Here is a 17723-nt window from a genome sequence, read left to right as displayed (position 1 = left end):
ATGAAGTAACCCAAAACCAGAAAGACAAATATAGTATGTACTCATTCATAAATGGATACCAGACATAAAGCAAAAGACACCCAGCCTACAATCCATAAACCCAGAGAAGCTTGAACCCTCTTCCAGAAACAGATGGAAGCAGATGGAGACATCCACAGCTAACCAATGGACCAATCTCCTGGAGTAAAATCGAAGTGAGGGAGGAGCAAAAGTATGAACAAAGGAGTCGAGACCATGATGGGGAAAGCCACAGAATTAGCTGACCAGAGCTAGTGTGACATGACTGACTCAGGTCTGACAAATGGGGAATCTGCATAAGACAAAACTAGACCCCCTTAATATGGGTGATAATGGTGTGACTGGGACAATATATGAGGTTACTGGCAGTAGGTCCGAGATCTAACACTAATGTACAAACTGACTTAGTGGAGCCCATACTATATGGAGAGATACCTTGCCCAGCCTAGACACAGGTGTGTGGGGGTGGAGAGGTGCCTTGGTTCTGCCTCAATTAGATAATGGGACAGGCTTAGTAGACTTCCTAAGGGAGGCCTTACTCTCTCTGTGAAGCAAATAGAAGTGGGAGAAAAGGAGGGAGGGGGAACCAGGATTGGAATGTAAAAAATAAATTAATAATAAAAAAGAGTGTCCCCTTGTCCAACATCACCTAGCAAAGGTGCCCTATTATAAGTATACTAAGTTCTTCTGGATCATGTTCCTTGAATAATCCAGCTTTCTTACAGTATTCTGTGTTCTTTTTTAAGTGCTACAGCCACTATTCCTATGGTGGGTACCTGGGTTCTGAGAGCTGGTGAAGACAAGCATGTTGTGTAGATAGGGCCTATGCAATCAAGGTGTTGTAGAGTTCAGGAGGGAGGAATTGGTGGTAAGTTGCTAAGGGCATCTGATTCACACTATCACAGGCGTGGCAGCCCTTGATGCTACATCACAGTTAATACCTTTTGCTTTGTTTGTATCATACATCATTTTTTATTTGTTCCAACAGATGCAGAAATGCTCACATCCCAGGGCAATAATTCCTGCATTCTGCTAATATGCACCCCATCCAAAAAGTACCCACCAAATACAAGCACATTCTTTTTCTCAAGATGAGGCACACTGTGTGACTAAGATCTGGCCACAGCCACAACCTTATCCTGGTGGATAAGGAGTTGTTAGACTCTTGTGTATGCTTTGGGATGGAGCTGGCTCAGCTCACACTCCTTTGTGTATGCCTTCCTGGGATCAGGGGTGCCTAGCTTTGGAATCATCCTTACATTACAGGCTAACTGATACCTAAGAAGATCTAGACTGTGGTACCATTCTGCAACTTAATGATGCACTATCTAATTAAGCCATGATCATCTGTCTGCCTGCAGAGTCTTAACAGCTACCTTCCTCTGATCATATTTTTGCTTCCTTTGTTTCATAGTTATGATGTCTTTCAAAATTTCCTTCTGCCAAAGGCTTGGTCCCTGAGGCTGTTTCTTATCATTTATTCCTTCTGCCACAGGCACACTGTACATTCCTCTTCTCTTACTTTACACAGAGCTTCCTTTCTGTAGATAGCCAAGTCTAAAATGCCTGCAGACTCCCTCAGACTAAAGACTTGGTTGAATAAAATGTGTGTGTGTGTGTGTGTGTGTGTGTGTGTGTGTGTGTGTGCTTTGCTGTGGAAGTTGGGAGAGGCAATAAAACACATGCAACATGAAAGTGGGGGAAAGCTACTTGGGGTCTGAAGTAAACAAAATAATGAGAGGGGGTAGGAAAGAATAGGGTTGTGGGGAAATATCACAATGATAGAAGATATGAAATGGAGAGCAGCGATGCTAGAAGGGATATTTAAATGAGGAGAAAAGTGGAAGAATAGATCAGAGGTGAGTAGTAGGGGAAGAATAATGCATACTAAGGACATTTGGGAAAAGCCATATTTTATAAAAAAATATATATATTATATATATACATATACATATATACACACACATATATAGTGGTGTGTGTGTGTGTGTGTGTGTATGTGTGTACATGTGAATACATGTGTGTATGTATTTAATTAGAGTTTTCCTACACAGCGTATTTGCTTATTGCAGAAACCATGGGTTGACAAATAAAATGTTCAGTACCAGGTATGGGCTACCACCCCTCAATTTTTTTTTATTAGAGATGCCCTAAAGGTCCCTTAAACAATACGGGTTATTATCATTGGTCTTGGTTGCCCACTAGAACTCAATTTATAAGACAATTTCTGGGGTAAAAACCCCACACATGTTCATTAAAAAATATGGATAAATCAAATTAGAATTGAAGGGGAATCTTCTTCTGTTCTGGCTAGCTTACACAGCTCTGGAAGATGGTATGCAGGCTGCTAGGGGGAAAAAGTCATCAACAGTTTTACCTTGTGAACCCTGAACTGCAATAATGACCATCATGGCAAGGTATACCCATGGGTGTAAAATGGCATAGCTGTTATGGGGTTAACAAATCACTTTCTAATTGGATTTAAGGCCTGATTCACAGGAGGAAGCACATGTCTGGTGTTGTAAATCTGACCAAGAAGCCATTGCTGGGAGGATCACAGTTTCTAGGAGCAAACCTATTACTGTTGTTCTACCAGATGAGCACAGCGCCAAACTGCACTCTAAATTCATATTTTCTACTGTAGATTAACACAGTTCTCAGACCTTATGAGAGAAGTAAATTTCTGTGTGCTGAGAGTGGATGGTGGTTAAATCAAAAACTCACAACTGGTCCACTAGTGGTTAAGTCTGACACTTAGAGCTGGTCAAGTGTCATGAGCGTGCTCAGTCACACATGGTGTGTCAACCCCTCACCAAGGCTCAGGGACCATGGAAGAAGACAAACAAGTACCATCCTTATCAAACTGAGGATGGAATCTTTAGTTCAAAATTTTACCTTAGAAACAAACACAATTTATTGTATTTTGTATACTAGTCCATTGTTTTACATTTATTTATTTATTATGTGGGATAGGAGGTACATGTGTAGGCCAGAGGATAAGTTTCCAGAGTTGGTTTCCTCTCCCTGATATGTGGGTTCTGGGAATAAAATTCATGTCTTCAGGCTTATTGGCAAGAATAGTCACTTTTTATTACCATAACAAAATACGTGCTGCTGAGTAACTATACAGAAAAACAAAAATGTTTCTGTAGCTCACAGCTGTGGAGGCTGAAAGTGCAAAGAACCTAGTGAGAAATCCATGGCAGACAGCAGGGACCCATGTCAGAGCCAGAGATCACATCACCAGACAGGAAACCAAAATGATTAGAGTCCCACAATTCCTAGCAAAGGCATGCCTCCCACTGACCTAACCAGCAGCTAACATACATGCTGTAGAACCAGCCTCTAATACACAGCCCTTGGGGGAGAAAATACAGCTGAACCATGACCCATCCACTGACCACCACTGCACATGCTTCAGTAATAGAAAAACAAAGTCATTTGCAGTTCTCCTTGGGTCTCAATTTCATAGTAAAGAAACAGTAACAGAATAGCATAAATATAATACCCGCCCATTCAACACAGCTTGAAAGTCCTGGAAACAAAGTTGGAACAACAGGGTCCTTGGCTACAGAAAAGTGATTTTCTGAACCAGACTCCCATCTGTCCCTGAAGAACTTATTAAAAGTACAGATTTCTATAGGGCATGGTGGTGCATGCTTTTAATCCCAGCACTGGAGTGGCTGAAACAGGAGGAACACAAATTCACAAGACAAACAATGATCAATCCAGAGAGAGGGGGAATGGGAATGAATCCTGCTGCTCATCTGAGGTTAAAACATACAAGTTATGGTGGAATAAAAATGGCCCCATGGCCATTCCACAGTTGGTGGGACTATTTGGGAAGGATTAGAAGGTGTGGCTTTGTTGGAGGAGATATATCACTAGGGGAAGGAGGTATTTGAAGTTTAAAAATGCCATGCTATTCCAAGGTAGCTTCTCTCTCTCTCTCCCTCCCTTTCTCTCTCTCTCTCTTCCTCCCTCCCTCCTTCCCTCTTCCTTTACCTCTCCCTTCCCTCTCTCCTTCTCCAACACTCTCTTCCCCTCCCTCTCTTTCTCATTGTTGTCAAAATACATATGCTCCCAGTTATTGGTCCAGTGTCATGCCTGCCTGTCTGCTGTCATGATGCCTACCATGATGGCCAATGACTCTTAACCCTTCAAAACTGTGAGAAAGCCACCAATGAACCCTTTCTTCTCTGAGTTTCCTTGGTTATGGAATCTCTTCATAGCAGTAGAAAAGTAAATAAGACACCAGTGAATTCTATCAAAACAAGTTCAGTGATCACTACCTTGGGGAAATCCAGGAGAATAGGAATATAAGGAAAGAAATATTCAGAACCATGGAATAGGACTTAGGGTAGGACTTTATATGCAATTCTGTGAGAGAATGCAGGCTTATCACTTGTGGTTCTGCCAGGGAAAGGAGCCACACCAGTTACTAGGATGGATGAATATGACCTAAGAAACATTTTATAAAGTATAAAGTTGGCTTTAAAAGGGGGTCACTAAAGGGAGGGAAGAAAACTTGGAGACATGAGTACATTCCCCAAGGGTCAAGGCAACAAGGGAAGGAACCAGTGTTACTAAAACTCAAAAGCTCAGAGATGGTGCAAACCAACTGGCACTGATGATGAAGTGTCTCATGAGACTGGATCATCTATGAGTTCAGAAAACTAACACCATAGACTGGATATGGAGAGAGAAATCTTGTTCAGATGTTCACAGAACAGGAAGTTAATAGGAAGAGCTTAAGTCTCTGGCTTCCTTTAACAGAGGAAGCCTCCCCCATGGACAGATTCTGACAGAGAGTAACGACTATGCTTCACAGTAGAAAGAAATATGGTTGACGGAGTCTTAGTCATAGCATCATAAAGACCAATACAAAGGGTTGAATTTGCAGCCAAGATATATCCATTTAATAGCTGACCAGTGTGTGCAAAAAAAAAAAAAAAAAAAAAAAAAAAAAGACAGACTCTTCCACAATCACTTTGCAAAACAATTTTATTCTGTCACTATACTCCCATGAAGATGAAGCCCAGAGAGATCAAAAGACCTGTGAAAGGTCACACAGTAGCTGATGGAACTAGATGAACATTCCAGCATTAATTCTAAGTTGGCTTCTGCCCTGACAGAGCACTCAGTTGAGAATTCTGACTTGTGGTCTCCACTCAGTTTTTCCTGGAATTGGCTTCTACCCCATTTTGCCCCCACCAAAAGAAGCTGCTCCTCGGATGTAATTTAGTTACACAAAAGCTTTTCTGATTTTTTTTCTGAGTTTACCAGGACCTTCATATAATTGAGGTGCCACTCACAGTGTCTTTGCTGGGTGGACCAGGAAGTGGTTTATAGCTCGGAAAACTAAATCTCTGAACAAGAGAAAGCTTCCCAGCTGGCACTCCATCAGGGTTGGGGGTAAAATTATCAGGAGACCTTTGAAATAGCCTGTGGCATATTGTGGATCACTCCAAATTGTCCAATTTGCCAGCCACATTCTGTAATATGACTTCATTGCTCCCCCTGTTGCTTTGGCTGTCAAGAATGGCATGGTACAAGCAAAGTCTTTTAAAAGCATAGGCTTACCCTCCCTCCTCCCTTCTCCCCTCCTCCCTTTCCTCACTCTTTCTTTCCTTCCCTCCCACCCTCCCTCCTTTCCTCCCTCCCTTCCTCCCTATAAATCTAGTAAAGATAAAGTGCAGTGAACACAACAGAGCTGCCCTTGATGCCCTAACTGCAGTCCCTCCTGATCAGCTGATCCAATTCCCAGATGACCAACCAGGCAGGTGAGACCAGCAGAACTGTTCAGTTGAATCTTCATCTGACTGTAGCTTCCCGAGTTAACAGGGCTCAGTGATCCATAGACTCATAACATAAACGCTTAATGTTTCAAGTCAGAGTAGTATGATTATTCATTACACAGGACTCTGTGGTAATGAGCAAACTGATCTACTATATCAAAGGCAAAGTTAAGAGTATGCACATGCACAGAGAAAGGCATGGGGTAGGAAGCTCTGGACAGGAGCAACCCCATAGATGAACCAGTTCTAACCTGTTTTTTCTTTGCTGTTTTTCTCTTCTGTTCCTGTGGAGTTCCTCCTGTCATTCATCTCAACCTTTAAATCCCAGATAAAGAATATAATTGGTCCATTATGGGACTTTAACTCACCCCTGGCCTGGATTGTGATTGACAACTTCCCCCAAATCACAAGATATCGGTTCAGGTAGTTCCTCAAAGAGACACAGAGATACAACAGCCCCCAAATGAAACATGAGCCCTGGGCAGGCATGAGGAACGGAATCTTCTACACGCTCAGGATCTTCCTTCAGGTTTTATAGCATACATTTGTCTGGGAGCCAGGACACAAGGAGTGCTGGCTGCGGTTGGATGACAGATTGAGCGTCCAAAAGATTCTCCAACAATTGGAATCACAGCCCAAAGCTAGCAAGATGAAATTAAATGTGGATTAATGTGAAGGCCTGCACTTGTGTTCAAAGGAAGTAACAGCTGGTGGGAGATGAGATAAGAGTGTTGACGTTTAATGGTAGCTTGTGTGGAGAGATTAGAAACTCAGAATGTGCCAACAGTGAGAAGATGTCAAAAATGGTGGACAGCTGCTGCTGGGCTATGAGAGGTCTAAGGAAGGAAGGTGTGATCTTCATAGGCAACCCCCTCAGCTCTATGAGGTTACTCTGGGACACTAACAGCCTAAGATTGACTGGGTGTCTAGCACACACACACTAGACCTGCTTGCATCAGCTAGACCATTTCAATTAACTAACACAAACACACAATGCTATTATTCCTATCTTCCAGGTGTTGTAATCAAGGCAAGGAGAGGTTAAGTAACTTGCCCAAGGACACCCAGCTTTGATGGAGCCTTGGAACCCAAAATGAATGCTTCCAGATCTTATGTTCATAACTTCTAAGTCACCTGACTCCCAAGAAGTGTGGCAATGGCATCCTGCTCTTGGCTGGAAGACAGAAGGAAGTACACTTGGTTTGTACCATGAATTTACAGGCACTTCATCCTGCCATTTCAAACATGAGAACTCACAGAAAAGAACTAGAGCATGCTGGGGGCAATCGCTGAAGAAATGTAGTTCTGTGCATTTATACATTTAGGAGTGAGACAGGAGGATGAAATGTATTCTGCTTAGCTGCTAGAGCTGGAGCTAAAGCAGTGGGTGGGGTTTAAGGTGGCATAGCTTCATCTCAGGGTTCTGAAGATCTTTCTGATGTAGACTGTACTTCTGCTAAATCCCAAAATACAAATATGAATCCATTAACTAGACTTTTATTATGTACTAAGAATTTCTCAATCGTGACATAGGAAAAGCATTCATAATAAAACCCTAAGACCAATTGCCATTAAGTCGATTACTGTATGCTAATCACCACACTGGTTTGAGAAAGCAGAAAGCGATGCCAGCCTTATCCCCACTTAAAAAAAAAAAAACACAACATACAGCAAGCACAGAGAGGCTAAGAAAGCACCCAAAGTCACACAGCTAGGAAGGGGCACGTTCAGTGTGAATCCTTAGCCAGAGTTCCCTGCTATAAGACTGCAGGTCTCCTGGGACAACTGGGAGCCCTAGTAAAGGCTTCTAGACACTAGAAAGCCTGCATCATCTGTGGAGCATACTAGAATGAAATCAAAGTCTCCTCCCACCCCTGGAATCGAAGCCCAGAGGCACATTGTTTAATTCTGGAAGAATACCAGCAGACACCTACAGCCCTGCGTTGTGAGGAAGTGCAGTGATCCTGCCAGACCTGGGCTCCACTGTGTGGCCAGGATGTTCCACACAGCGGGCTCCCGCCCTGCTGGGCCCAGCTCCATGTGTTTTATTAAAAGGCAGCGTTTATCCGGCCTGCTTCTGGCAGGACTGCGGTTGCAGTTTATTAGGACATCATTTGGAGTGTAAATTGTTGCCGGTTTATAAAAAGACTTTCGCAGAGCGGCTCCGCTGGGATGGCCGGGATCCGCAGCTCGGGGCAGACAGGCTTTAACTAAATCATTGATTTCCCTGGGAAGCAGCAGCGGGCAGGAGCCTCGCCCAGCTGCTTAGCTGCCTACACCCTGTTCCTGGAGGGCAAAATGGTAAGGCTCCTTCCAGCCGCCTTGACAGCGCATGCGCGCCTCCTGCCTCCTACAGGCTCAAAAGCCAGCAGTGGCTCAGGGGATGAGTGAAAGCAAGGGCTGGGAACCTCTGTCTCCACCTCAGGAAATGAGGGCTTTGTGAGCCATGTCACAATCAGGCAGACATGGTACCAAGGGTGACCCTGGGCTTCGATGCTGGATTCAGAAAAACGAGGACCGGGAGCCGACAAGATAGCTCAGCGAATAAAGATGCTTGTCACCAAACTTGACAACCTTGGTTCTGAGACCCATGTTGTGGAATGTGGTGGAAAGACTCCTGCAGCACACCCACTGGCAAGATGCCCCAACATACGCACACTCACAAAATAAATGAGAAGACCAGATTGACAATAACTAACGTTTTAGATTAAACATGGAGCATGTTGATCTGATATTTGCAGCCAGCTGCCTTCACCACTCCTTAGTCCCTCTTGGGTGAAGTCCGCTGATAATGTTTTAAAAAAGAATGTACACAGTAAAGGGTTTCACTGTAGCATTTTCATACACATGTCATTATACTTCCTTCCACTGTGCCCTTGCCCTCTATAACTGGTTGGGTTCCTTCCCCAAGATATTACACACCTTTAATTTCAAGTCACATAAAATATACCATCTCTACCATTCTCCCACCAAGATTTCTTCCTCTCCTCTTACAACCTACTGTCAAGTTTCATAATCTCCCCCACATTATGTATATATGCATATACATAATTTTAAATCTATTTTCCATGAGTGTCAGGAAACATGCAGTGTTTGCTTTTAAGCCTGGCTTATTTCACTTAACAGAATGATTTAACAGAACAGGTCCATCTATTTTCCTACAAATGCCAAAACCTCATTCCTCTTTATGGCTGAATACAATACACTGGTGTGCATGTACCACATCTTTGTCATGCATCTGTCTGTTGATGGGTGTCTGGAATTATTCCATTTCTTGGCAATTGTGAATAGTGTAGCAATAAGCATGCATTCATGGGTATCTCTGTGGCATGTTGATTGTAGCCCTCCCTTTAGATATGTGTGGGATGGCTGTGCCATTCAGAAGTTCTATTCCTCAATTTTGAAGAATATGCACACTGATTTCCACAGTGGCTAAACAAGTGTCCATTGCCACCAGCAGTTTGTTAGTTTGTCATTTCCCCATGTCCTTATCAGAAATCTCTGTCACTTGTTGCTTTCCTGATGTCTATTCTGACTGAGGTGAGATGGAATCTCAGCAGTTTTGTGTTTCCCTGATAGCTAAGGATGTTGAAAGCCTTTTCAAGTATTTATTAGCCATTTATAATGCCTTCTATTGAAAACTATTTAGATCTTTACTCCACATATTGGTTGGATAATTTTTGATGTTTAACTTTCGCAGTTCTTTATATATTCATAATAATAATTCCCAGTCTAAATTGTAGCTGGCAAGGATTTTTTTTTCTCATTCTGCAGGCTGTCTCTCCATTATGGTGATTGTTTCTGTCCCATGTGGAAGATTTTCCACACAATATCCTTTGTCAGTTCTTCAGATTGATTCCTGCGTTTTGCTTGTTTGTTTTCTAAAATGTCTTGTCTACACCTGTATTGTGAAGTGTCCTCCTCTGACAGTTCTAGGGTTTCAGGTGTCACATAAAGATTTTGATCCACTTTAAATTGACTTTGGTTCAGAGTGAGAGCTGTGGATCTAGTTTCCTTCTTCTATGTATGGAAATCAAATTTCCCCAACACCATCTGTTAAAGAGGCCATCTTTCTGCTAATGTATGTCTTGACAACTTTATCAGAACTTCAGCAGCTCTAGCTGGGTTTACTTCTGGGTCTTCTAGTCAATTCTGTTGCTCTACATGTTTGGTCTGGATTTGTGCCAGAACCACGCAGGGTTTGTTACTACATCTCTATACATCTCTATAATATAATTTATTTGAGATTAATCAAGGATTGTGGTACCTCCAGAATTGCTTTGTTTTTCCTAGTTCTGTAAGAATGCTATTGGGATTTTTGTTAGAGAATGAACCTGTTCTTGGTGATGCAGCCATTTTCACAACACTAAGTGCTTTTGGTTTATGGAAATGGTGCTGATTGTGTCTAATGATTCTGTGCCTTGCTCAAACATTTCTCTGAAAGTATCCACCAGGTATTTCTGGCAGAACTTTCGGGGTCTTTTAAGTACAGGACCATGCTATCTGCAAATAGGGATAATTTGACTTGCTGCTTTTTTTTTTTTTTTTTTTTTTTTGTATCCCTTTTATTTTTTTTTTCTCTTGTCGTAGAGCTCTAGCTAAGACTTGAATCACTGCATTGAATAACAGTAGAAAAAGTGGGCACCATTATCTCATGCTAGATTTTGGAAGAAATGTTTTCATTTTTTCCTCATTTGATAAAATGTTGGTTTTAGTTTTATTTTGTTGAGAGAAGTTCCCTTTTGTCCTTGTTCCAGGGTTTTTAATGAAGAAGAAATGTGAAGTTTGTCTAAGTCCTTTTCTGCACCAGCTGAGATGACCATGTGAAATTCTTCCAAATTCTGTTATGTGCTGAATTACGTATACCTATTTGCATATGTTAAATCAGCTTTCCCTTCATGGAATGAAACCAACTTGCTCTTGGTTATAATCTTGATGTGTTCTTGAATTTAGTCTGCTAAAATTTTATTAAGAAATTTATATCTGTGTTCATCATGGAGATTGGTATAACGTGTGTGTGTGTGTGTCCTTTTCCAACCTTTGGTTTCATCTGAGCCTGGTGGTACCCTTTCCTATTCCATTTTAGGGGTGTTGGGTGGGATTCTGCAGTGGATCTCCCCAGTCCCACACTTTTAGGTGGGAAACATTATAGCTTTGAGCTCATTGACATTTTTTCAAATGGATGATCAAGTTAAATTGTTTATATCATCTTGACTTAATTATGGTAGGCCATATGTGCCTATGAATTTATTCATTTCTTCTACATTCTTTCCAGTTAATACCAGTTTTCAAAGTATTCCCTAAGGGTTCTCTGGATTTCATGGGAATCTATAGTAAACTACTATTTCTTATTCCTAATTTTATTAATTTGGATCATCTCTTTCTCTTAGTTTGGCTGTGGATTTGACATTCCTGTTAACCTTTTCAAAAAAAAAAATCAACTCTTTCTTGGTTGTGAGCATTATTCTTGTAGTCTCTCTTGTGTTAATTTCTGTCTTTCAACAATAGTACAATAGCCTTTATTATTTTCTTGTGATCTACTTTGGCTTCAGGGCTTGGGTTGTTATTGTTTTATTAAGACCTTTAGATGAATCCATCATTAGGCTATTATTTGACATCTTCTTGTTTATTGAAGCAATCATAGCAAGAAAATTTCCCGTTAGAACTGTATCCCAAAGGTTCTGATAAGCTGAATAACATTTTCATTTGATTCTATGTATTTTCAAATTCCCTTCATGATTTCTTAAATGACTCAGTAGTCATTAAAGGGTCAATTGTTTAATCCTCATGTATTATGTAGTTTCTGTAGATTTCGATGGATTTTGTTTGATTGGTTTTGGAGGGGTTGTTGTTGGCTTTGCTACTGATTTCTACTGTTGCTCTACTATGAGCTGATAAGATACAAGAAATTGTCTTGATACTTCCATATGTGGTATGGCTTGATTTGTGACCTAGCATTCTAGGAGATCTGCTCTAGAGAAGGTTCCATGGGTTGCTGAGAAGAATGTGCCTTGTGGTAAGTTGGATATTCTGTACCTGTTAAGTCCATTTTGATCTCTAGCATAGTTTAACTCTGAAAGATTTAGTGTTGGTTTTTAATTCAGATGACCTATGTAAATTAGAATGATCTATTGAAATCACCACTCTTAGTGTATCAAGATTTACTTGACTTTTTATGCCCATTAGTGTTTATTTTATGAAATCGAAGGCCCCAGCATTTGATGAGCAAATATTCACAATTTTTACAACCTTTTGATGAAATAGTCCTTGTTTTTGTATGTAATGGTCTTCTTTATCTCTTTAAGGTTTGAAGACTGTTTCTATCAGATATCAGAATAGTGACACTAGCTTTCTTTCAGCTTCCATTTGCTTAATTGATTATCTTCGATCCTTTGATCTCAGTTAGTGCTTGTCATTACCAGTATGATGTGTTTCTTGGAAACAACACCTAAGTTGGATCTAGATTTTAATCTGGTCAGTTGGTATCATTTTATGAATGAGTTGAAACCTTATATATAAGGTTATTATTGAAAAATGTTTCCTAATCCCTATAGTTTTATTGATTATTATTATGGTTGGGTAGACTATTGTTTGTTTTGTTTTCTACTTTATCAGTACTAAGAATTTGTTTAGCTAGTGTTATTTGACATAATGGGTTGCTTCTTAAATTTCATGTTTCCATCTATTCCTCTCATGAAATTTATTCTTTCCTATGTCCTCATGATTAAGATGTTCTTCCTCCTCTACATATACTATTCCTTTAAGTATCTTCCTACAGTGCTCCTATGGAGGTCATGGACTGTTACAGCTTGTGATTACCTTGAAATATCCTTATTTTCCTATCAATTTTAAAAGGTAAATTTTCAACCGGGAATAGCCGGTGGGATCTACAAAGATCACTCAGTACTAGCCAAGAGTACATGCTTTCCTATCTTTTAGAGTTTCTGCTGAGAGATCTTGTGTTATTCTATACTTGATCTTAGGCAAAAAGCTGAAAATGAATTGTGTAGTTTAAATGAAAATAGTCCCCATAGACTCATATGCTTGAATGCTTGGTTCCTAATTGGTAATACTGTTTGGGAAGGATTAGGAGGTGTGACCTTGTTAGAAGAGGTATGTTACTAGGGACAGGCTTTAAGGCTTCAAAAGTCTGATGGTAGTCCCACTGTACACTCTCATGTTCTCTATCTATCTGTATCTCCTACTTATAGATCAAGATGTGAGCTCTCAGCTGTTCTTGCCACTATACCTTTGCTCCACCATCATGGACTTCTATCATCTGAAATCATAAGCCCAACTAAATGTTACCTTTCATAAGTTGGCCACGGTGTTTTGGCATAGCAATACAAAAGTAGGTAAGTCATGGATCTCATTCAGATGTGTTTGTCTTTGTAAGTGTGTTGATGTTTTCCCCTTACAGTTTTAAGTATTGGTACTATAGTTTGAATTTTGACTATCATATATTGTGGAAATGTTCTTTTTTGTCCATGACTTTTGAGATTCTAAATTTCTCTCTCTAGACATGGGAAATTTTCTGATTCATTTCATTGACTAGAGTCTCTGTGTCATAAGTGTTTATCATGGTACTTCTTCTAGCTCATGAATTCGTAGGTTTGGTTTCTTAATTGTATCCCACAGTCCTTAGATATTGTGATCATGCTTGTTTATTTTATTTTTTTGATATTTGAATGTTGTATTTTATCAGTCTCATATTTCATCTGTGAGCATCTATCTTCTGTGTGGTTTTGTATAGTGATGATATTTTCCATCATATTTTGGTTTTGGTTTTGACTTGTAGTCACTTTTCTATTTCCAGTATTGCTACTTGATTTTTTTCCACTCAGGATCTTGATTTCCTCAATGAGTTTTCTTTCATGCTGATTTTCTCATCCCAGATAGTCTGGCTCAGAAAATGTGTATCAGGTATTGATTGCCATAATCATGGTGCTGTGTACAAATCACCAGAGCTTATTGATTTATTCAAAGAATATTTATGCATAAGCTCCAAGAAATGGGAGTTCAATCTGTAGATTACTCTGAAAGCTGCTTCTGGATCCATGGCATGAATGAGTTTGGATCTAAACAAGACATTTGTCCTAGAACCCAAGAACCATGGACAGCAACCATAAAGGAGTAAGTTCTTTACATTGTAAATCACAGGAGTTAATAAAGTGGGGTCCAATGGTGTAGTTAAATATAAGGTCTCTGTTCACATCTAACACTAGTATCCCATTGTTTAGTAAGTTCAACACTAGCGGAGAAAAAAAGTATGATCTCCTACAAGCAGATGTAGATAAAAAGTAGACCTGACATCACAAGAGGTATTTGTTGGATGACTGAACCAAAGACAGCTAACCAAACAGTTCATTCCCTCTTGCCTCTGTGGAGGACTTCTCTCTTCATTATTTCTTCATTATTTCCTACTACTGTTCTTCTTTCCCTTTAGCCTCTGTAAACGTGTTCATCTCACTTTCAAAGGAAAGAAGAACAAAGAGAAATGTGGAAAACAAAAGAAAGAAGAAGGAAAGAGAAGAAAGGAAGGTAAATGGAAATGCAAAACATAAGCTTGGGGTCTGGCTAACTGGAAGAGTACCTTCCTGGCATACTCAAAGCCCTAGGCTTGATCCCAACTACCTTCATCAATAATGTCTCTTCACCTTACTTCTTTATTACCCTTTTTTCCAACTCGAATATATCTTCTTAAAAGACATACAATTTAAAGTATGGAGAAGCTGCACATTCCACCCACCAGATGGAAAAAAATGAAGGGTTTTCTAGAGCAAGGCATTCTAAGAACTCAGAACACACGCATTCTCTGTGGAGAGAAGTCTGAAAGCATCTATGAGAATTTAAGACTTACCCACTGAGTCAGCAATTCTACTTCCAACAAATATCTCTGCACATTTCTTTGTGGAAAAAAATAGAATTGTAGAATAATAGCCATTACAACAGTGTTTGCAAGAATAAAAAGCTATCCATAAGTATGATATAGCCACTAATAAAACATTATAGGCATTGAAAGAATGAAGTTGGTCTATATTTTGTGATTTGGAAATTTCTCCCAGATACATTAAGTTAGGGAGATGTTAAGCAGCATAAAGGATATGCTCTCTCTCTCTCTCTCATGCATGCGCGGGTGCGTGTGTGTGCGTGTGCGTGTGTGCGTGTGTGCGTGTGTGTGTGTGTGTGTGTGTGTGTGTGTGTGTGTGTGTGTGTGTAACATCTCTGTAAGGGTGGATTAGAAATGGCTCCTTCTGAGCACACTCCCAAATGTACTGCCTGCATATCACTTAGAGTTGTTATTCCCAGTAGACCAAACTACAACACCTGAAATGAATACTTACTAAATCTGTTTAGAGATAAACTTACTTTTTATAAAGCCCCTTTAAATATCCCACTTTGGGGAGTTCATAATCTTCCACTGTGAAAAACTGTACTTCCTCTAAAGTGGCTACTAAGGTACTCTGATTGCCATTCCCTGAGTCCCACTAGGAAAGACATGAAACCAATTAATCAATTAGTTTCTTTGTCTTCTGATCAATCCCCTTCTGGTGGTGTCTGACCCCAGCCACCTGACATTTCCATAACCCAGTTGCCACTTCATGTGTGCCAAATGACTTGTTGTTGTCCCAAACTTTGAGATTTTAATCTCATGTATTAAGCTAGCAGGGCCCAATAATTCCCTGAATGCATTTTTATTGACTTTGTAAATCAGACTCGCCCACATCAGGGACTGCGACCAGGAAAGAGGTGTTTGTCTGTGAAATTGGCTGGACACACACCATTGACTGTGATGATAACCAGTGATTCGTGGGGCCAGATAGACGAGCCACATGCGCTAAGCAGATTAAAATATAACAAAACAAAAAGGTTCCATTACCAGGAATACCATCAAAGAGTGGCAGGATGTTTGTGATAAAGGATGGAAAAACAAACTGACTCCACAACTGGAAGGAAGCCCCCAAACAATGCTCTGCTTCCTATTTGATCAGCCAAAGGGAAAGTGTGGGGATGCTGATGCAAGTAAGCCAAAATCAGAAGGTGTTTACCTCTTGCTTCCATCAGCCCGCGTCGGCCCCTGTGAATGAGGTTGTACATAACTCCAAGAATCTCTGCAGGGATCACTTATAAAATATGTGTTTAAAAATAATCTCTCCCACTAAGGACAGAATCTAATGAGTGCAATAGTCTAACCCATGTGACTTCATCTTTCATTAGCCTCCTTCCCATAATCCTCAGGGCCCTTCTACTTGCCATTCTTTCCACCTACAATATTCCTCATCCAGATAACTCCACATCTAGCTTATTCACTCCACTTAGGACTCTAGACAGATACCACCACTTTAACAAAGCCTTCCTTGGCTGGACATGACAGTGTGTGCCTGTAATTCTAGTACACAGGAAGCTGAGGCAGGGGAACTAAGGGTTCAAGGCCAACCTGAGTTATGTAGTAAGTTCAAAGCCAACTTGGGCCTCACAAATGAGTCCTGCCTCAAAAACAAAAAGAAAAGGAAAAGAAAAAGAAAGGAAAGAAAGGAGGGAGGGAAGGAAGACGAGAGGAAGGAAGGAAGGAAGGGAGGGAGGGAGGGAAGAAGAGGATGGGAAGAACAAAGAAATGCAACAACAGTCATTGGTTATGAAATAAAATGGCCCTTACTTCCCATTCCCCCATTTATGTTTCTTTATCCATAGCACTTGTGTGAAGTGGTGTCACATAGTGTATTCTGTGCTTATTTATTTTAGGCCCTGCCCTCCAGAGAACGAGCGTTTTTGGTCTGTTCTGCTCACTGCTGTGTGCTCAGTGTCTAGAATGCTAACTGCAAAATATTTGATGAATGAATGAATGATACAGCTGAGTTCCTGTTCTTTTCTCTTCTCCTAAGTGGCTTAACTCATTCATATATTTGTCCAACAAACGTTTACAGAGGGACTGCCGCAAGCCAGTCATATGCTGTGCTGAGTCTCAATAAGATGGTGCACCCATAAGTATAAAATGCCATGTTCTCTGCATGTTTCAGGTACATTTGCATCAATTCAGTTACTGGGAAGAACTGTGTGTCTCAGCCTCAATAAACAAGAAGACAGGTATACCCAATGTAGTGGTGAGATGATTACTCAAAACTCCTTACCCTCCTTCTCTGAAACTTTCTTCGTACATTGCATCCTGGGTCTTAACCGTTATCACAGCTTCCAGTCTTTCTAAGACAGAGGCTGTTGATTGGCCATCACTGCTGGTTCTCAGCTTCTTAGACACAGAGGCTCAGCCCAAGATTTCATTCACATTTCTCAGTATCCATTGCAGGTTGTATGAGCATGTGCCTAATTTCTGTTCAATAGGATGTAAGCATGACCCAGTAGTCAGACCTGCACTATCCAATAAAAATAGACTGTGAGCCTCATGGCCAATGTAGTGATCATGCTTGGTATGTAAAAAGAGAAACAAGAAACTAAGTTTAATAGTATATTTAAACAATTGTATTGGTTAATGTTCTCATTGCTGTAGCAAGATACCAGACAAGAAGCAACTTCAGGTAAAGCGGGGCTTATATAGGCTCATGGTTTGAGGACATACAGTCCATTGTGGTAGGAAGGCCTGGCAACTGGAGACTGAGGCTGTTGGCCATTTTGTATGCACTGTCAGGAGACAGCATTAGGATAGTGTGGCTGATTTAAAACTTCAAGTACTGCTCACAGAGACCCTTTCCCCCAACAAGACTGCACCTCCTAAAGATCCCACAACTTCTCAAAGTAGCATACCCAGCTGGTGTTCCAACAGCCTATGGGAGCATTTGACACCAAACAACAAAAACAGTATGCTCTAAGAGCCCATAAGTGAACATGTAACCCCCCTAACAGCATTAATGAGGTGTTTGCATCCTTCTGTCATGGGTCCTCAGACCACAATGA

Source organism: Phodopus roborovskii, unplaced genomic scaffold, assembly GCF_943737965.1.
Source record: "Phodopus roborovskii unplaced genomic scaffold, PHOROB, whole genome shotgun sequence".
In the NCBI taxonomy this organism is placed as follows: Eukaryota; Metazoa; Chordata; class Mammalia; order Rodentia; family Cricetidae; genus Phodopus; species Phodopus roborovskii.
This window is presented reverse-complemented; position numbering follows the sequence as displayed.